This window comes from Cherax quadricarinatus, unplaced genomic scaffold (genome assembly GCF_038502225.1).
Source record: "Cherax quadricarinatus isolate ZL_2023a unplaced genomic scaffold, ASM3850222v1 Contig125, whole genome shotgun sequence".
Classification (NCBI taxonomy): Eukaryota; Metazoa; Arthropoda; class Malacostraca; order Decapoda; family Parastacidae; genus Cherax; species Cherax quadricarinatus.
Window position 1 is genome coordinate 289,193 of NW_027195151.1, and position 21,718 is coordinate 310,910.

Genomic DNA, 21,718 nt, shown 5'->3' on the forward strand with positions numbered 1-21,718 from the left:
AAGGCGTCCGGTATGCGGGGGTCCACTGTATTGACCTCTTTTAGCCGCTCTGTTATTCTTTTCCGTCGCCTGTAAAGGGAGCGCCTGTCTCTTTCTATTTTACATCTACTCCTCCTTTTTCTTAGAGGAATAAGCCTTGTGCATACATCGAGTGCCACCAAGTTAATCTGTTCTAGGCATAAGTTGGGGTCTGTGTTGCTTAGTATATCTTCCCAGCTTATATCGGTTAGGACTTGGTTTACTTGGTCCCACTTTATGTTTTTGTTATTGAAGTTGAATTTGGTGAATGCTCCCTCGTGACTAGTCTCATTATGTCGGTCTGGGGCTCCACGCATACATGTCTGAACCTCAATTATGTTTGTGATCTGAGTATATTGTTTTTGATATGGTGACATTTCTTATCAGATCATCATTGTTAGTGAAGATGAGGTCTAGTGTATTCTCCAGTCTAGTAGGCTCTATTATTTGCTGGTTTAAATTGAATTTTGTGCAGAGATTTAAAAGCTCGTATGAGTCTGAGTTTTCATCAGAGCTGCCTCCTGGTGTTATTACTGCAACAATATTATTTGCTATATTCCTCCATTTTAGGTGCCTTAAGTTGAAATCCCCCAGGAGCAAGATGTTGGGTGCAGGAGCTGGAAGATTTTCCAGACAGTGGTCAATTTTTAACAGCTGCTCCTGGAATTGCTGGGATGTTGCATCTGGAGGCTTGTAGACTACCACGATGACTAGGTTTTGGTTCTCGACTTTTACTGCTAAAACTTCCACTACATCATTTGAGGCATTAAGCAGTTCTGTGCAAACAAGTGACTCTGCAATGTACAGGCCAACCCCCATCCTTTTGCCTGTTCACTCTGTCACATCTGTATAGGTTGTAACCTGGGATCCATATTTCGTTGTCCAAGTGATCCTTTATGTGGGTCTCAGTGAAAGCCGCGAACATTGCCTTTGCCTCTGCAAGCAGTCCACGAATGAAAGGTATTTTGTTGTTTGTTGCTGGCTTTAGACCCTGTATATTTGCAAAGAAGAATGTCATTGGACTGGTGGTATTGTTGGTACTGGGGGGGGGATTTTTTTTCCAGCATTATTATCTGTATCTGTTGGTTTGGAGTGGAGGCCATCGACTGTGGTTCCACTCCAGGAATGACTGGATTTGGTGTATGATTTCTGCCATTTCCTGCTAGTTTTTTTTCCTTCCTGGCACTAAAAAACCTCTCCCTCTTGAGTGGCTGTGGCTACCCAGGTTTTCCCATGGCCTGGATGTTTTGTATCTTTTTGTCCCCTTTAGATGGTGTTCCTGGCAATTTTAGTTATAGCACAGTCTTTCCTGTACTGAAGAGGTACACAGTTCAGGGTGAAAAAGCTTACAGGAAGGGAGTTTGCATTTTCCTGTTGTCATATGGGCATGGCATTTTCTAGGGTGGTCATAGTTGCACGTCCCATCTGTTTTTCCAGATTTCCCATGCCTGCAGATACCAAGCGCATAGTATGTGCACAGGCTTGGTTTCCGTTTGCCTTGGGTTTCTGTGACTGTATTCCCTGTTGGTGCATGTTTCCCTGTCTTATTCCTATCCTCCCTAGCACCAACAATGGAGCTCCCACCAGTTGTTTTTGGTAATATATCCTCACTATTGCTAGTGGAGTCCTCTTGTTTGCTATTTCCTGTGATATTTCTAGTTTGCAATATTGGTTTTATCTTATCTTTGACTACACTTGTTTCCCTACTATGGCTCCTGTCCCCTATGAGGTCATTTATATGTATTCCTTCCTGCGTATAATTCCCGACTACCTGGACAAAATCTCCAGCTTCACCATTACTGTCTCCCAGGACAGCACCTCCAGCTTCACCATTACTGTCTACCAGGACAGCACTATCAGCCTCACATTTACTGACTACCAGGACATCACCTCCAGCCTTACAGTTTCTGACTACATGGCCAGTATCAAGGGCAGTACCATTCAGCCCACACTTTTTATGTTCCCATCTGTTGTAGAAAGCTTCCAGGTTTTCTATGAAAGCAGCTTTGATGTTATCCTCTTTTAATACAATGGAATAATCCAGATACGAACGAGGTCACAGAACTGATTAAGTTCGTAAGCCGAGGTTCCACTGTAATTGAAAACTGCTGCATTGGTGAAATGTCGTAAAGCACAGTGCTGTGAAGTGGGGCCTGCCAGTACTATATGGTGCTACAGCGTAATAACATTAACCACACATTCATCACAAATATGTTATGACTTTGAAAAGAAATGATTTGTTATGTTAGTCAATTTTTTTCATGGATCTCAATTAGTAACATTGATTTCTTAAAATTTATTGTTTAGTATGCATAAGGCGGAAATAGAGCAGTCCAGTTCTGCGTTAAATGCCTGTCGGCATGCCAGAAGCAGTAGTAGTGAAAATGTAAGCATTTATCAAATCCAGTGGTCCCTCGTTTTTCGTAATCAGTCCGTTCCTGGAGTTGCTACTATTATCGAAATCTACGATTTGCGAATCAATTTTCCCCATAAGAAATAATGTAAATACAATTAATCCATTCCTGACACCCAGAAGTATTAAAACAAAAAATTTTTTACATGAAATATACATGTAGTACATAAATAATACAATGGGAAATGATGAATGAAACATTAACAGCATAACATTTACCTTTATTGGAGATTCTTCTTAGTGTATGGGAGACTGGAGGAGGAGAGACATTGGATTGTTTACAGTTTGGAAGGGGAATCCCCTTCCAGCAACACCTCAGGTACCAATTGCTTTTCTGGGGTTGCTTCTCTTCTCTGTTTCTTAATGCCACTAGGACCACCTTGAGAGTCACTGGAGTCCTGTCTCGCAAAATAACTGTGGAGAGAGCTCTGTTTCTGGCGTCTCTTTAACACTTCCCTAAAATGGCCCAAGACTTTGTCACTGTACATGTTGCCAACATGGCTTGCAACAACCTTGTCAGGGTGATGTTTCTCCATAAAGCTTTCCATCTTACCCCACATAGTAAAAATCTCTTCAATTTCTGAAGAAGGCACCTTCTTCCATCTCTCTTCCTCCTCATCTGCAGCAAGATTCTGAGCTGCGATCTGTTGCTGTTCCTGGTGAACCTCTTGCAGCTTCTCAGTGGTGAGCTCTTCGTTGTGGTCTTCCATCAACTCTTCCACATCCTCCAAACTCACATCCAACCCCATGGAACTCCCCAGAGCCACAATTGATTTAACAACAAATATAGGCTCATCAGGGTCAGTCCCAAACCCTTCAAAATCCCTCTTGTCGACACAATCTGGCCACAATTTTCTCCAAGCAGAGTTCAAAGTCCTGGTAGTCACTCCCTCCCAAGCCATACCTATAAGGGTTATGTAATGGAGGATGCTGAAGTGTTCTCTCCAAAATTCCCTTAGGGGTCAAGTGAGTGTCTGCGGTCACAGTCAAGCACCTGTGAAACATTGCTTTGGTGTAGAGTTTTTTAACCCTTTCAGGGTCCAAGGCCCAAATCTGGAGTCACTCACCAGTGTCCAAGAATTTTAAAAAAAAAAATTTGTTATTTTTTCTTATGAAATCGTAGAGAATCTTTTTGTGAAGGTAATAAAACAAAAAGTACGAAATTTGGTGGAAAATTGACGAAATTATGCTCTCGCGAATTTTGATGTGTCAGCGATATTTACGAATCGGCGATTTTGCCAACTTTGACTCCCATTTTAGGCCAATTACATTATTCCAATCAACCAAATTCTTAGCTATTTCACTAGTATTACTTCTATTCTATCGATTGAGCACAAGAAATCGCCAAATCAACTGTTTCAACTACAAAATAAAGTGATCGGAAATTGTTAATTTGGCCAATTTAACACAAAGTTCAAAATATTCCAATTTCAAAATAGGGTCCAGAATGAACAATGTAGGCATTCCTGGCACTAAACTAACATTTCCTCTGTTCATTAGTTATGTTTTGAGGCTTTACAAATAAATTCCATTTTGATTTTTTATTCACATAATGAATTTTTATTCACACCAAAAAATAGAAGATTTACTGTTATGCAATACTGTAATAATTGTATAAATATCATCACCATATTTGTGAATGTATATTAGACCCACCATCTGACGTGTATTAGACGTGTGAGGTCGTTTGTTTACTCTTGAATATCGGCAAAAATTTAACATTTCTGCTACTTTGAGCTCAGTTTCAAGTCATTTCCAGTGCTAAAACCAATCAAAATCATCTCTATTTCTGTAATATGTCTTCCATTCTATCAAATGAGACCAAGAAATCGCAAATACAACTATAAAAAACATACGAAAAAACACTGCAAAGTTGCTGTTTTAATCGAAAAATCATGATTTCATTTTTTTTCTCTCATTATACACAGTGTGCTGCAGGATCTGTTTTATGTGGTGCACGCATACCACATAGATGTATTCTCTCATATCTAGGCCCAAATGTACCACTCACAGTTTATCAGAGTGAGCTGAGCTCATGGCGTAGATCTACGGTTTGGACCCTGAACGTAAAGCCGTAGATCTACGGGACGGACCCTGAAAGGGTTAAAGTTTGCAATGACCTGCTGATCCATGGGCTGGAGGAGAGGAGTGGTATTCGGGGGCAAGAACTTTACTGTGATGAACCCAAACTCCTCGAAAATTAGGTCATCCAAGTTTGGAGGATGAACAGGTGCATTGTCCATTACTAGCAGGCACTTGAGATCCAATTTCTTCTTCAGGAGGTAATTCTTCACACTAGGGCCAAAGACTTCATTGAACCACTCGACGAAAATTTCCCTTGTGACCCATGCCTTACTATTAGATTTCCAAAACACACACAATTTACTCTTCATAACATTGTTTTTCCTGAACACTATGGGATTTTCAGAATGGTATACTAGTAATGGCTTCACTTTGAAATCCCCACTAGCATTAACACAGCATGAGCGTCAGCCTGTCTTTCATAGGCTTGTGTCCTGGCATTGCCTTTTCCTCCTGTGTAATGTAGGTCCTCTTTGGCATTTTCTTCCAAAAGAGGCCTGTTTCGTCACAATTGAACACTTGTTCAGGTTTCAGTCCTTCAGCCTCTATGTACTCCTTGAATTCATGCACATATTTTTCAGCCGCCTTGTGGTCCGAACTGGCAGCCTCACCATGCCTTACCACACTGTGTATGCCAGTACGGTTCTTAAATTTCTCAAACCAACCTTTGCTGGCCTTAAATTCACTCACATCACCACTATTTGCAGGCAATTTCTTTACCAGATCGTTGTGCAACTGCCTAGCCTTTTCACAAATAATCAAAGTCATAAGAGTATCTCCTGCTAATTGTTTCTCGTTTATCCACACCAATAATAACTTCTCAACATCTTCGAGTACTGGTGATCTCATTTTTGTCAGCATAGTTACCCCCTTTGCAACAACAGCGTCCTTGATTTAATTTTTCTTGGCCACTATGGAACATAAGGTTGTGTAGGGTTTCTTATACATCCTGGCCAGTTTGGCCGTACTTGTGCCACTTTCATATTGTTCAATGATGTTTCTTCTTAAATTCAATCGTATTTCTCACCTTCTTTACCACAGGCTTAGCACTAGGAGCTTTCTTTGGAGCCATGGTAGCTTATTTAGTACTTGCAAGCATTAAAATGAATGGAATATTTCGTACGAGCATGTGAGGGGACCTTCGCTCACTGGTAAACAATGCCAGACTGGCTGGGTAGGGAGGCCGCCCCGGCTCACACCATGCATACGCGTCCCGGACGAACTACTATACGCGAGTCAACCTATGATTAGCGAGTCCATGTTTATACGAAAATATCCCTATGATTTCTGAAATCTATGATTCCCGAGAACTACGAAAAGCGAGGGACCACTGTACTTTCATAAATACTTGCATACTTATAGTATAGTTGAGGTGCTAGAATTAGATGCTGCCTGTGTAGTTCAACTTTATTCAGGTTTGTTACCTGCTTTATGACAGTTTCCTCAACTTGTGTAAGTTTATTTAGATACACATTTACACAGTGTAAATTACCCAGGATAACCCATAAAAGTGAATTATTTCCATTACAGACCTTGATTTACACTTGCGTCAGCCATCAAAATTGTATTAGATATTGACCTCTTGGAGGCCTATGTGAAATTAACAACTATCTGTAGTAATTCATAAATTATTGTATATCTGACCTTGTAGGTCATATATACAATAATTCTTTGTTATTATAATAATAACATTGTATATCTATGTCTGGCTTACAACTTATAATTTTGAGAGCAGCAAGTCTTTTATGAGGTGAAAGACCAGTTAATAGTAATGTGCAATAAGGTCACAGTAAACATGTGATATCACAATATGCATAATACCCACAGTGGAAAAATAGTGAAATGTCAAGTAAGTACTTTTGTGATTTCTTGTATTATCAAGCAGTAGTCAAAATAATAATAATATGGGAAAGTGCCATACAAGGCAGAAATGATATGTATGCCAGGGATGGGGTTCACTTATCTAGGTCAGGGGTGTCAGTGACCAATGCTGTTAGGGTTTTACATTAAAAAATAGCAGTATGGGTTTTTGTGGGAAAGCAATGAAATATGAGTGTAGTGATATTGTGAGTTTTAGGGAAACCAGTTATAGGCAGAATGAGGTGGGAGTGATCAAGTCGGAGGATCTCACTTTCAAGGACCATAACATTGTATTAATTGCATCTGCTAGAAAAATGACAGGATGGAGAATGAGAACCTTCAAAACTAGGGATGCCAAGCCCATGACACTCTTCAGGTCACTTGTTCTATCTAGGCTGGAATATTGCTGCACACTAACAGCACCTCTTAAAGGCAGGTGAAATTGCTGACCTAGAAAATGTACAGAGAACCTTCATGGCATGCATAACTCAGATAAAACACCTGTACTCCCTGGAATGCAGGTGGGATACATGATTATATACACCTGGAAAATTCTAGAGGGACTAGTATCAAACTTGCACACGAAAATCACTTCCTATGAAAGCAAAAGACTTGGCACACGATGCAACATTCCCCCAATGAAAAGCAGGGGTGTCACTACCACTTTAATAGACAACATAATAAGTGTCAGGGCCCAAGACTGTTCAACTGCCTCCCAGCATACATAAGGGGGATTACCAATAGATCCCTGGCTGTCTTCAAGCAGGCACTGGACAAGCACCTAAAGTCGGTACCTGACCAGCCAGGCTGTGATTCGTATGTTGGATTGCGTGCAGCCAGCAGTAGCAGCCTGGTTGATCAGGCCCTGATCCACGATGAGACCTGGTCACAGACTGGGCCATGGGGGCGTTGACCCCTGGAACTCTTTCTCCAAGTCTCCAGGTAGTAGTATGGATAGCTGCAATGGATGCAATTTTCCTGATTTTTTTGGGTGTTATTAATAACAGTAATTTCCTGGGAATACTTTACCTTTCCTGGTGCAATAAACCAAGATTTTTGCCTGTGTTGTGTGCAATATTGCTGATTTTTTAGGGTTTACTTGTAGTTTACCTGGAGAGGGTTTTTGGGGTCGATGCCCCTGTGACTCAGTCGGAGACCAGACCTCATGGTGGATCAGGGTCTGATCATCCAGGCTGTTCCTGCTGGCTACACACAAGCTGATGTACAAACCACAGCCCCGTGTTATTAATAACAGTAATTTTCTGGGAATAATTTACCATTGCACATTTAAATACAGTGGACCCTCGCATAGCGCTATTAATCCGTTCCTGAGAGCTCAATGTTATGCGAAATTATCGTTATGCGAATTAATTTTCCCCATAAGAAATAATGGAAATCATATTAATCCGTGCAAGACACCCAAAAGTATGAAAAAAAAAAAAAACATGAAATATTAATTTTAATACACAAAAACTGAAGAAGACATGCACAGTTACATGACCTGTATTTACCACATGAAATATTAATTTTAATACACAAAAACTGAAGAAGACATGCACAGTTACATGTCAGGGGCCCGAGACTGTTCAACTGCCTCCCAGCACACTTACCTTTATTGAAGATCTGGTGATGAGCCTGGTTGATCAGGCGCTGATCCACCAGGATGGTCACAGACCGGGCCGCGGGGGCGTTGACCCCCGAAACTCTCTCCAGGTAAACTCCAGGTAAAACTTACCTTTATTGAAGATCTGGTGATGGATGGTCTTAGTGTTTAGAAGGGAAATCCCCTTCCATTAGGACTTGAGGTGTCAAGTCCTTTTCCGGGGTTACTTCCCTTCTTCTTTTAATGCCACTAGGACCAGCTTGAGAGCCACTGGACCTCTGTCGCACAACATATCTGTCCATAGAGGCCTGTACCTCTTGTTCCTTTATGACTTTCCTAAAGTGTTTCACAACATTGTCAGTGTAAAAGTCACCAGTACGGCTTGCAATAGCTGTGCGAGGGTGATTTTCATCAAAAAAGGTTTGCACTTTAGGCCACATTGCACACATTTCCTTAATCTTTGAAGTAGGCAACTTCTTCAATTTCTCTATCCCCTCCTCCGGAGCAGTTTCCTCAGGTGTGGCCTCTTACTGTTGAAGATGATCTAGCAGCTCATCAGTGGTTAGTTCTTCATTGTCCTCTTCCACCAACTCTTCCACATCCTCCCCACTAACCTCACCAATATGAGCACTAGTTCCAGGTATTTTTTCCTGTTCACCTGGGTGTTAGTCAACTGTTGTGGGTCGCATCCTGGGGGACAAGATTAAGGACCCCAGTCCTCGATGCACTGACTTTCTTGGGTTATCCTGGGTGGCTAACCCTCCGGGGTTAATCGTTTCTCGGTAATTGTTTCATGTTAAGCCACACCAATAACACACACTCCACATCTTCGAGTAATACAGCTGATGGTGGTGCAGCAACAACAACAGCTGACTGTGGTGCAGCAACAGCTGACCATGGTGCAGCAGCAGCTGTGGTGCAGCAACAGCTGACCGTAGTGCAGCAGCAGCTGACTGTTGTACGATAGTATTTATCACCCTTTTTACCACAGGGTTGGCACTAGAAGCTTTCTTTGGGCCCATGGTGGCTTATTTAGTAGTTACAAACACTATAAATAATGGAATAATACAAAATGTATCGAATGTATGCATGCAACCGGCCACCCTGGCTTGTAAACAATGACGGCAAGGCAGGCGCTCAGGCTGGACGGACAGGTTCGGGACGAGTCGTGTTCAGAAACAGCTGATGGTGGTGCAACAGCAGCTGACCGTGGTGCAGCAGCAGCTGACTGATCCAGCAACAGCTGACTGTTCCAGCAACAGCTGACTGATCCAGCAACAGCTGACTGGTCCAGCAACAGCTGAACATGGTGCAGCAGCAGCTGACTGATCCAGCAACAGCTGACTGGTCCAGCAACAGCTGATCATGGTGCAGCAGCAGCTGACTGATCCAGCAACAGCTGACTGGTCCAGCAACAGCTGATCGTGGTGCAGCAGCAGCTGACTGATCCAGCAACAGCTGACTGGTCCAACAACAGCTGACCGTGGTGCAGCAGCAGCTGACTGTGGTATGATAGTTTTTCTCACCCTTTTCACCACAGGGTTAGCACTAGAAGCTTTCTTGGGGCCCATGGTCACTTATTTTGCAGATGAAATCACCAAAAACGCTGTAATAATACGAAATGTTCCGATTGTATGCTTAGATGTTACCATGGAGGCTGGCTTGTAAACAATGCCACCGGCGGAATGTGTGAGGCTGGCTCAGGCCGCACATTAGATGCGTCTCGGACGAATAGCATTGAGCGAGTTTTTTAGCGGTATGAGAGGCAAAATTTTAGCGATAAAATGTATCGGTATGCGGATTTAACGTTATGTGATGCCAACGGTATGCGAGGGTCCACTGTAGTCCCATTTTTCTGCAAAGTTTTTGTGTCCAATCCTGTTTATTTTTAGGGAGTTATGTGATAATAATTCCTTGTGAATGCACAAATAACCCGCACATAGAAGAGAGGAGCTTACAACGATGTTTCGGACCAAAACGTCGTCGTAAGCTCCTCTCTTCTATGTGCAGGTTATTTGTGTATCGTTCCAGTCACGGTATTGTGCCTTTTTTTGTTATTCCTTGTGAACAAAATATTAATTTAGTGTATGTGCTATGCTGTGTGGTTTATTATTTTATATTTGTAATTTCTGCTGTAGATAGCAAGTGCTAGTGATATCCAAAATGTCTGTCATCTTTGGAGAGAGTAGTACTGACAGGGATCTTGTAGAAGACCCTGAATCAAATTCCACTGCCAGTAAGGAATTGCATCCCACTGCTAGTAATGAATCACATCCCACTGCTAGTAATGAATCACATCCCAATGCTAGTAACATGAATAATGAAGCAGAATTTATAAGATTGAAATTAGTCATAAGTGGGGAAGAAAAGAGCAGTTAGGGATTGAACGTACAAAGTTCCAGGAACAGAAACAGTTAGAAATGTTTAGGGCTCAAGAAAGAGACAAGGAGAGGCAGGCTTCTCAACAAGCCACAATAAATATTTAGGGCTCAAGAAAGTAACAAGGAGAGGCAGTTTGCTTCTCAACAAGCCACAATAAATATGGTAGAGGCATTTAATTTGGACAAAGTCATAAAATTTGTGCCCAGATTCCTAGAGAAAGACCAAGACTAGTTTATACTGTTGTTCCAAAGGATGGCCAAATCCTAAGATAGGACAGACAAGGAATGGGCAACATTAGTATGAACTCACTTCATTAGTAAATGGTTATAAGCAGTTAGTTCTCTAGAGGAATGGGACTTTTGTGATTATAATAAACTGAAAGAGGCACTTTTACTTGTTTATCAGATGTTGCCAGAAAGGTACCGGCAGAAGTTCAGAGGACTAAAGTTTCAGGCAGGTCAGACTTTAGTGGAATACAGTCAAGAGAAGATGTTTCTTCTTAACAGGTGGTGTCGCTCAAAAGGTGTGGTAAACAATTATGAGGGTGTACTTTCCCTAATTTGGCTAGAGGATCTTTTGAGAAATGTTCCTACTAACCTTAAGGTATATCATGAGGAGAAGGATCTTGATGATTTTAATTATGCTTTACAGCTGGGTGATAGATTTTTAGCTAACCAAAAACTTGGTAGTACTTACCACTCAGAACCTACTAAGTAGGGTTAAGAAATTTCTGAAGTTTAAGCCACATTTTCAAGCCTAATAACCACCATAGTTTTAATAAGCCTAATTCTCCAGTACATGCCCAGAAAAGTTTTAAGTCAGCCATCACAGGTCCAGGACTACAGAGAACAAGTAGGACGAGCCCAGTTCCCCAGGGTCAAGGGCCCCACCCATTGTGGGCTGGGAGTTTTTTAACCTAATTACTGTACATGTTGCAATAAACAGAACCACCTGCAGCCATATTGCAGAAAGATGCTTAGGGACCAGGCTGCAACAGATGCTTAACAATTTGGTTAAAATCAAGGATTACACTGGTTATTTAAGTGTATGTAGCTGTCTGGGGGATATTGATTCTCATGAAAGATGCTGTTTTTTTTCATCAATGCTTTCAATTGTAGATGCAGTTCTGAGCCCATTGCAGGAACAGAAGCATGTTTTCCTCTGTTGACCATACATGTACTTTGGAGAAATTTTATCCAAAGCTAGACAGTTTATTTTACGAGGAATTTTGGACAGAGCCTCGTAAATCTAGTGAAAAGTCCATGCTCATCCCTTTCTTTTCTGTGTTAGCAGCAGACGTTTATGTTAAGGGGCAAGATGGAGCGTCTGTCCTTCGGTCATTGAAGAGTTCAACAAGGACTCTTATGACACCCACACTATATAGAACCTAAAAGGCTTCTTCAGAGGTTCTGTACCTGGATTTCCTAGGGTTAGTATCAGTTAGACCAGAGGTCCTTGTGTTTTCCAAAGACCATTTTGGTCATAACTGGTATGAAGGGAGTTTAGACTTGTGGCCAACCGCTTCTTGTGTGTGCAGTCTCTTAACCTTTTTTTTTTCTTCCCAGGAACATTGTAGAGGTAGAGATCATCATAGATCATTGATTGACCTGTGAACTGGAAAACAAAGCCTTCCTGAAAACCAACAATGATGAAAAGAAAACAAAATGGCTGAAACAGTCTTCACCTGATCGCATGAAAGCCGCTTGCCCCAACAATAGTCAACTAGAGGAAAGAACTGTATGGTATGCATGTTTTTGTATATTCTAATCCCCCCTTAAGCCATACAAATGTGTCCCATTGAAGCATCTAACTTCTAGAATAATGGACCTTAATGCTTAACTATTTTGTTAAAACCAATGATTACACTGTATGTAGGTGTCTGGGAGATAATGGTTCTCTTGAAACATGCTGTTTTGGCATCATTGCATTAAATTGTAGATGCAGCTCTGAGCCCATTGCAATAACACAAACTTCTCTTATGCTGACCTTACCATGGAGGATTTTATCTAAGGCTAGACAGTTTATTTTACAAGGAATTCTGGCCAGGGCCATGTAAATCATATGAAAAGTCCATGATCATGCCTTCTTTTTCCAGGGTCACAGCAGATGTTTCTGTTTCCGTGCCTTTTGGTTTGTAAAGTAGGTCTCTGTAAAGTTACCAAGTATGTAGTATTGTAGATTTCTGTCTTTATAATATTTATCAAAGAGGCTCTCGTACGATTTTAAAGCTTACCTGGTTGTTATAACTGAACTTAGTTTGTAATACGTGGGATGAACCTGCGTCCCATTTTGAATATCTTTTGGAGAGATTTAGGACATTTCAAGTAAATGAAAATGACTAGAAGTCATCTGTTGGTCATTTTAGTATAACTTTGTTGGATCATGACATAGGTAGTGGCAAGAAATTTTGCCAAAGTTTTTATTGAAAATTATCCATTTTCTCTTGATAAAAAGTTGCTACAAAGATTGTGGATTTGAAGAGGTTTTTAAGTATGTTAAATACCTCTTATAGAAATAATTTGTTTCTTAGATTTTTTAAAGGCATTTGTTTCTGTCTTACAGTTGATGAATGTGATTGTGAAGTAAGGGAAGCCATAGCCAAGAAGAGGTAGCCAGAAGCAGTGAGTCAAAATCACAAGGAGTGAGTGCAAACCTGAGGCAGCAAGTGGAAACTAGAATAGGAAGTCTGTGGAAAACTACCTGGTATGTATTATTGTATAATTGTCAAAGTGAGGCAGATTGATGTCTTAAAAATATTTATGAAAGGTTACCTGACTGTTATAATTGTAGTTGTTTATACGTGGGATGAAAATGTGTCCTTAGTTCAATATGTGTTGGATAGGTTTAGGACATTTAAAGTAAATGTAAATGACTTCAAGTCATATGTTGGCCATTTGAATACCACTTTGATAGATCTGGAAGGTAGTGGGAAAGTGCCATGTAAATTTGGCAAAGTGTTTGTTATTAAAAAATAAATACTCTGCCTGTGGGTGTCCCACCCCTCTCTCTGCTTGTGTGTGTGTCCCTCAACCCCACTCTGCCTGTGTGTGTGTCCCTCAACCCCACTCTGCCTGTGTGTGTCCCTCCCCCTCATCTGCCTGTGGGTGTCCCTCCTCTCTCTGCCTGTGTGTGCCTCTCTCTCCTCCCCCCTCTCTGCTTATGTATGTGTCCCTCCCTTCCTCCCCTCCTGCATCTGTGTCCTTCCCTCACCCCCTCTCTGCCTGGGCCTGTGTGTGTGTGTGTGCCCCTCCCTCCCCCTCTCTGCCTGTGTGTCTCCCACCCTCCCTCCCTCCCTCTTCTGCCAATGTGTCCCTCTTCTCTCTCTGCCTATATGTGTCCCTCCCCCCTCTCCGCCAGTGTATGTGCCCCTCCCTTCCCCCATCTGCCTGTGTGTGTGTCCTTCCCTCCCCCCTCTCTGCCTGTGTGTGTGTGTGTGTCCCTCCATCCCCCTCTCTACCTTTGTGTGTGCCCCTCAACTCCCCCCTCTGTCTATGTGTGTGTGTGTCTTTCCCTCCCCCCTAATTACCTAATATAATCTGATTTCTTGATACAGATTTCTTTATACATAACCCTTCTTAACAATAAAAACCTGAGGCACTTCAAACATTAAACTTTATGTTCTGAGGCACTTCAAACACTAAACTTTATGTTCGGAGGCACTTCCAACACTAAACTTTATGTTCGGAGGCACTTCCAACACTAAACTTTATGTTATGAGGCACTTCAAACACTAAACTTTATATTTGAAGGCACTTCAAACACAAAACTTCATGTTCGAAGGCACTTCGAACACTAAACATTAGGTTCTGAGGCACTTCCAACACTAAACTTTATGTTCAGCGGTACTTCAAACACTAAACTTTATGTTCTGAGGCACTTCAAACACTAAACTTTATATTTGGAGGCACTTCAAATACTAAACTTTATGTTCGGAGGCACTTCAAACACTAAACTTCATTTTCTGAGGCACTTTAAACACTAAATGTTGTTTATAATAGTATGAAACACTGACAAGCTGATGAGTAAGACATGTGCAAGAGTTGAATATCTTTAATGTTGAATTATTTTGCCTACGTGGTTGGTTTCTTCAGTCAAATACAGAGAAAGAATTGTAGGCAGCAGGAATAGTGAAGAGGTAACAATGATGTAATCAGTGGGTCAACCTTAGATAAATAATTTGAGGTAGTCAGTCCCTCAGCCTTTTGAAGGCTTCAGGTTCATATTGCTCCAAACCATGGACATCAACTCTTCTCCAGGCTGAGGGACTCACCATCTCAAACTATATCTCCAAGAATGATTGACTGATTACATAATCTTCACTTTGCTACTGCTCTTACTGCCTACAATCTTTTCTCTACATTTGACTGAAGAAGCTTACCAAATAGGTGAAACATTTCAACAGTAAAGGTATTCAGTTGTTGTTTGTGTGTCTTACTAAACTTTGTGATATGCGGTCATCTACTGTTTGACATATATCAGACCATCAAACACTACATGTACACACTCCTGTAGGCTCTACTCTCTCTCATGCACTCTTTTAAATCAACATTATGGTCAGCCCTTAATATAACTTACTAATGCAGGGAAGGTGATTGTTCATGCCAGTTGTCTTTTTGTCCGAGTAACAGACAATATTTGGATATAATGTAATAAGACTGCTAAACCCAAAACATAAATTTACTGAGTGGAATTAAGTCCAAATTTTACTTATGTTGCCAACTTTAAGAATAACAGACAGTTCTAAAATTTGACAAACTTGTTGCTTCCAAGTGTTGTCCGACCACAGATTTGGTCTGTCAGTAATCAGTTAAATGCTGGTCAGTTAACTGAAGGTTTTACTCTACACATATTTGACAACTGTTCTGTCTTATTTAACTGTATTTATCAACATCTTATTTTTTCAACAAATCTTAATCTGTACTAATCAGTAGACAAACAATTATTTTTCTTTTTCTTACAGTGGTATCAGAAGCTTATTATCACAGAAATGCATGTACAACCTGCATTAGGTGAGAACCACATCAACATGAACCACGGCACCCAACAGGAATACTATTGATGCTGGAGATGCCAAGAAGAAAATTAAGTGTGAAACTAAGAGTGTTTCTAAGACAGGAAAATTATTACATATAATAATTCACTTGTCTTGGAAACACACTTAGTTTCACACTTAATTATCTTCTTTGCACCTCCAGTATCATTAGTATTCCTGTTAGTAGTATTCCCGTTGGGTGACGTTGCTCATTCTCAAACATGAAATGAATAGATGCTAATACAGGTACTCCTCACTTAATGACCTACCTGTTAATGATCGCTCGGACTTAGGACTAGTTTTCCAACTAGTATGCGAACCTAATTAATGTATATTACAGCTGATTTCCTCTATTCTGTTTATTACAGTATGCAGTACACTACTGTATCAACATTTCAAAATATACTATAAATATTATAAATGGTGCAAAGGTGACATTAAAACAATATCTATTGATGGTTAACCCACTGACCTACTCTTAGGAATGGAATTCGGTCATTAAGTGAGGAGTACCTGTATACAAAATTATTTGATGGACAATCTCAGCAAAGGACACAACACTTCCACAAAACAACTGTACATTGGTTCTCTCCTGTGAGTCTGTTGACTATTGAAAATTTTGCTGGATTATGCTATTTAACCAGTGGTGGCTCGTCTATAGGCACTGTGAAACTGCAGCACCCCCTAATTTCACTTGATATTATCGATAACATCCAATATCATGAGTCTTTTCTTTTATTCTTTAATTCCAATATCATGAGTTCTTTTCTTTAATTCTTCTTTATACTTTTATATACATTTCTTAAGCTTAATGTCAGTAGCCATCCCCTAGTACAGTGGAACCCTGGTTTTCAAACTTAATCCATTCCAGAAGGTCGTTCTAAAATCAAAATGTGTGAAAACTGAATCAATATTTCCCATAAAAAATATTGTAAATACAATTATAGTGTTGCAGCTCTTCAAAGATTAGTTTAATGGTTAGCTCTTCCCTGTGGTTATCCACCAACTCTTCCACATTCAGTACTTACCTTAAAATATTTGTAGTCTTAATGTAGGGCGAGAGGTGAGTAGTACTTTTTTGTAGGAAGTCACTGTGTCTGACTTTTTTTGGGTTAGCCTAGGTTATCTACACATATGCTGCTATGTATAATCTATGTAACTGTATTTATGTATACCTGAATAAACTTGCTAAGTAGCTGGTAGATGTAGGTAGCCGGTACAGGTAGGTAGCCAGTAGGTAGCCTGGGATACATACATACACCTACCTACATAGCTACATGATATTTAATGCGGCCCAGACATATTATTACCATTAACATACCTTGTTCACTGAGTTTAATTGTTTATAACAACTACCTTTAGATGCCATCATAAACAAAGGGAGAAGTAATGAATAATTCATGCTGAGAATCATAAACAAAAGCAAGACGCAGATTCGTACACTTTTCTCTAATGGTCGACCAGAAAAAAAACAGAAAACATAATGTTTTCCCTGCACCGACCACCACCCTTCAATGGCATATAAACATTGCATGTTTATACTATGCTATGTAACGTGTTTCTTATGTAATTTTGAAGAAAATTTCATGGATGGAATAATGAAAAAGTCCATATTAACATAAAAATAGACATTTAATGCTCAGGCGCACGCGTCCAATACGTATGATTTCCAGATCAAGGTCCAGTATCCGGAACTAAATTCTGCACAAAAAAGGTTCTAAAACCGAATTGTCTGATAGCTGGAGAGTGCGAAAAATGGGGTTCCACTGTACGTGAAAAAATTACAAAAATCATTGTATGAACTGTGCGCTTCGCACTTCCAGCGACTCAGTGTTTAGCTGTTGTGCGCATGCGCACATATCTGAGATAAGAGGCTGCACTCTATGTAGACAGAGCACTGTTGCTGACGCAGTGCCGACCCTGTTGTATAGGGTCAGTACAGTGTACCATTTCTTTCTGAATCAGCGACGTTTCGTGCTTAAAAACCGTGTACTATATTCTTGCATGTGATAAAGTGTACAATTAGATGATTATCATGCTTCCAGATATTTTATTTAACCCTTTCAGGGTCCAAAGGCCAAATTTCAAAATGCGCACCAGTGTCCAAGAAATTTAAAAAAAAAAAATTTTGTTATTTTTTCTTATGAAATGGTAAAGAATCTTTTTCTGAAGGTAATAAAACAAAAAGTACACCTACCATCCGACTTACGACCTGCTCGACTTACGACCACTCGACTTATGACAGTGTTTTTTATGCCAAATTTCTGGGAAATAAACAAACCAATCAAAATCATCTCTATTTCTGTAATATACCTTCCATTCTATCAAATGAGACCAAGAAATTGCAAATACAGCCATAAAGAACATACGAAAAAACACTGCAAAGTTGCTGTTTTAATCGAAAATTACGATCTCAGTTTTTTCTCTCATTGTGCACTGTGTGCTCCAGGATTTGTTTTATATGGTGCACACATACCACATAGATGTATTCTCTCATATCTAGGCCCAAATTTACTGCTCACAGCTTATCAGAGTGAGCTGAGCTCATGACGTACATCTACAGCACGGACCCTCAAAGGGTTAATTCATACTTTATTTTGGTTATTTTATTTTACAAAAAAATTAAATATGTAATTTAATCATGGCCTCCTTGTGTCCCCAAGAAATAAGTTCTGTGACTGTAAGTGAACATCAGCAGCTAAGTTTTCACATTTGTCTCTCCATGATAAAGTTACAGTTAAGAAAAGAGGCCATTTAACACCAGATATTCAAATATCTCAAAGAACCACAAAGAAAATGTGGTTTCACTGTCACTTTTAGGAAATGTAAATATTAAGGAGAAAATTTGTGAAGCATACAGGCTGGAACTATAACAATTTATGTAAGTATAAAATATTCTTTTTTTTTTATGATTTTATCAACCGTACGTATAAATTTTTTTATATGTTTCTTTCATTTTACACAATATTACAAAAATTGCCAACAGTTTTCTGAAGCAGCACCTCCACTAATTTTAGCTATGAACTGCCACTGTATTTAACTATCCTTGATCTTGCAGTGCTAATACCAAAAATAAATAAGTGCCTTGATGCTTGCTGCTTGTTACAGGTGGCCTCCTAAGCAAAGATAGTATATATTCTTTTTGCAAATACACTCTGAAATAAGTGTGGATAACAGCTGCCTATAAAAGTTTTATGACTAAGTTGCAATATAAAGCACCTGTCAAGTTTTATGTCTAAGTTGCAATATAAAGCACCTGTCAAGTTTTATGACTAAGTTGCAATATAAAGCACCTGTCAAGTTTTATGTCTAAGTTGCAATATAAAGCACCTGTCAAGTTTTATGTCTAAGTTGCAATATAAAGCACCTGTCAAGTTTTATGTCTAAGTTGCAATATAAAGCACCTGTCAAGTTTTATGTCTAAGTTGCAATATAAAGCACCTGTCAAGTTTTATGTCTAAGTTGCAATATAAAGCACCTGTCAAGTTTTATGTCTAAGTTGCAATATAAAGCACCTGTCAAGTTTTATGTCTAAGTTGCAATATAAAGCACCTGTCAAGTTTTATGTCTAAGTTGCAATATAAACCACCTGTCAAGTTTTATGTCTAAGTTGCAATATAAAGCACCTGTCAAGTTTTATGTCTAAGTTGCAATATAAACCACCTGTCAAGTTTTATGTCTAAGTTGCAATATAAAGCACCTGTCAAGTTTTATGTCTAAGTTGCAATATAAAGCACCTGTCAAGTTTTATGTCTAAGTTGCAATATAAAGCACCTGTCAAGTTTTATGTCTAAGTTGCAATATAAAGCACCTGTCAAGTTTTATGTCTAAGTTGCAATATAAAGCACCTGTCAAGTTTTATGTCTAAGTTGCAATATAAAGCACCTGTCAAGTTTTATGTCTAAGTTGCAATATAAAGCACCTGTCAAGTTTTATGTCTAAGTTACAATATAAAGCACCTGTCAAGTTTTATGTCTAAGTTGCAATATAAAGCACCTGTCAAGTTTTATGTCTAAGTTGCAATATAAAGCACCTGTCAAGTTTTATGTCTAAGTTGCAATATAAACCACCTGTCAAGTTTTATGTCTAAGTTGCAATATAAAGCACCTGTCAAGTTTTATGTCTAAGTTGCAATATAAAGCACCTGTCAAGTTTTATGTCTAAGTTGCAATATAAAGCACCTGTCAAGTTTTATGTCTAAGTTGCAATATAAAGCACCTGTCAAGTTTTATGTCTAAGTTGCAATATAAAGCACCTGTCAAGTTTTATGTCTAAGTTGCAATATAAAGCACCTGTCAAGTTTTATGTCTAAGTTGCAATATAAAGCACCTGTCAAGTTTTATGTCTAAGTTGCAATATAAAGCACCTGTCAAGTTTTATGTCTAAGTTGCAATATAAAGCACCTGTCAAGTTTTATGTCTAAGTTGCAATATAAAGCACCTGTCAAGTTTTATGACTAAGTTACAATATAAAGCACCTGTCAAGTTTTATGTCTAAGTTGCAATATAAAGCACCTGTCAAGTTTTATGTCTAAGTTGCAATATAAAGCACCTGTCAAGTTTTATGTCTAAGTTGCAATATAAAGCACCTGTCAAGTTTTATGACTAAGTTGCAATATAAAGCACCTGTCAAGTTTTATGACTAAGTTGCAATATAAAGCACCTGTCAAGTTTTATGTCTAAGTTGCAATATAAAGCACCTGTCAAGTTTTATGTCTAAGTTGCAATATAAAGCACCTGTCAAGTTTTATGTCTAAGTTGCAATATAAAGCACCTGTCAAGTTTTATGTCTAAGTTGCAATATAAAGCACCTGTCAAGTTTTATGTCTAAGTTGCAATATAAAGCACCTGTCAAGTTTTATGTCTAAGTTGCAATATAAAGCACCTGTCAAGTTTTATGACTAAGTTGCAATATAAAGCACCTGTCAAGTTTTATGACTAAGTTGCAATATAAAGCACCTGTCAAGTTTTATGTCTAAGTTGCAATATAAAGCACCTGTCAAGTTTTATGTCTAAGTTGCAATATAAAGCACCTGTCAAGTTTTATGTCTAAGTTGCAATATAAAGCACCTGTCAAGTTTTATGTCTAAGTTGCAATATAAAGCACCTGTCAAGTTTTCACTAATTTCTTTCTTGGTCAAAATCATCATAATAGTAGCAGCATGACAAGTGTCTTTTTCTTTTGCATAGTTTCAGCAACATGAATATTTGGTTCATTTTCTGAAGGTCACTGCATAACAATTTTAAAAATAATAATTTAACCCTAACATTAACCCTTAAATGGTCCAAACGTATATATACGTTCACGCGCGTAGCGCCCCAAACGTATATATACGTTTTCTTTGTCATTCATTCAACATTGCCACAATAAGCCTGAGTCACCTAGACATGAGAGAATGGGTGTGTGAACTCACTGTGTTCCATATTAAAATAATTGGGGATGCCTAGGTACCATATGCTCTTTTTTCCTTTTAAAAGAAAAGATTTCTTTTTTCCTCAAAAAATTTGGGGCGCTACGCGAGTGAACGTATATATACGTTTGGACCGTTTAAGGGTTAAGTAATTAAGTTTATTTAGGTACAGGTATACACAAATTCAGTTACACAAATTATCATACACACAGTGGAACCTCAGTCTTTAAACAGCTCCCGACCTGAACAATTTGGTAAAAAACAAAAATCGCTCGGTAGTTGACCATTTGCTCGGCAATTCACCAAACAAATACAACATGCCACAACTTCGCTGTCAACTATTTCGTGTTTCTTTGCATTTTTTGGGTGTTTTTTTTATATTATTTGTATAAATAAATCACCATGGTTTCTAAGATTAGTGATAACAGCCAACAAAAAAGAAATTTGGTTGGGAAAAATTCATTTGGTACTAAAACAGTTTGGCACTCATACAGCCTTCTGGAATGTTAGGTAAGTTCAACTACCAAGGTTACACTGGATTAATGGATGTCCTGTGGTAGTAGGTTGGTAGACACCAACCACCCATGGAGGTACTACCATCCTGTGGTAGTAGGTTGGTAGACACCAACCACCCATGGAGGTACTACCATCCTGTGGTAGTAGGTTGGTAGACACCAACCACCCATGGAGGTACTACCATCCTGTGGTAGTAGGTTGGTAGACACCAACCACCCAGGGAGGTACTACTGTCCTGTGGTAGTAAGTTGGTAGACACCAACCACCCAAGGAGGTACTACTGTCCTGTGGTAGTAAGTTGGTAGACACCAACCACCCAGGGAGGTACTACTGTCCTGTGGTAGTAGGTTGGTAGACACCAACCACCCAGGGAGGTACTACTGTCCTGTGGTAGTAGGTTGG

General features: G+C 39.4%; 1 protein-coding gene and 1 long non-coding RNA gene across 8 annotated transcripts in view; one reads left to right on the forward strand and one right to left on the reverse strand.

Annotated features, from left to right (window-relative positions):
* Positions 1–21,718, forward strand: part of LOC128688141 (uncharacterized) — a 301,283-nt gene that overhangs the window by 267,095 nt on the left and 12,470 nt on the right. For 4 of the 7 annotated variants that reach the window (XR_011391059.1, XR_011391060.1, XR_011391061.1 and 1 more), the window contains 3 exons: positions 11,649–11,787; positions 11,924–12,100; positions 12,921–13,061. The gene's annotated coding sequence lies outside the window, so the exon portion shown is untranslated. Of the gene's footprint in view, positions 1–11,648; positions 11,788–11,923; positions 12,101–12,920; positions 13,062–15,318; positions 16,813–21,718 lie in introns of those variants that run through there. The other 3 variants (XR_011391062.1, XR_011391064.1, XR_011391065.1) reach the window with 2 other exon arrangements.
* Positions 18,545–20,576, reverse strand: LOC138851213 (uncharacterized). The gene is made up of 2 exons (XR_011391066.1): positions 20,460–20,576; positions 18,545–18,609 (listed from the first exon to the last, which is right to left on the reverse strand). It is a non-coding gene; the product is annotated as an uncharacterized lncRNA (long non-coding RNA).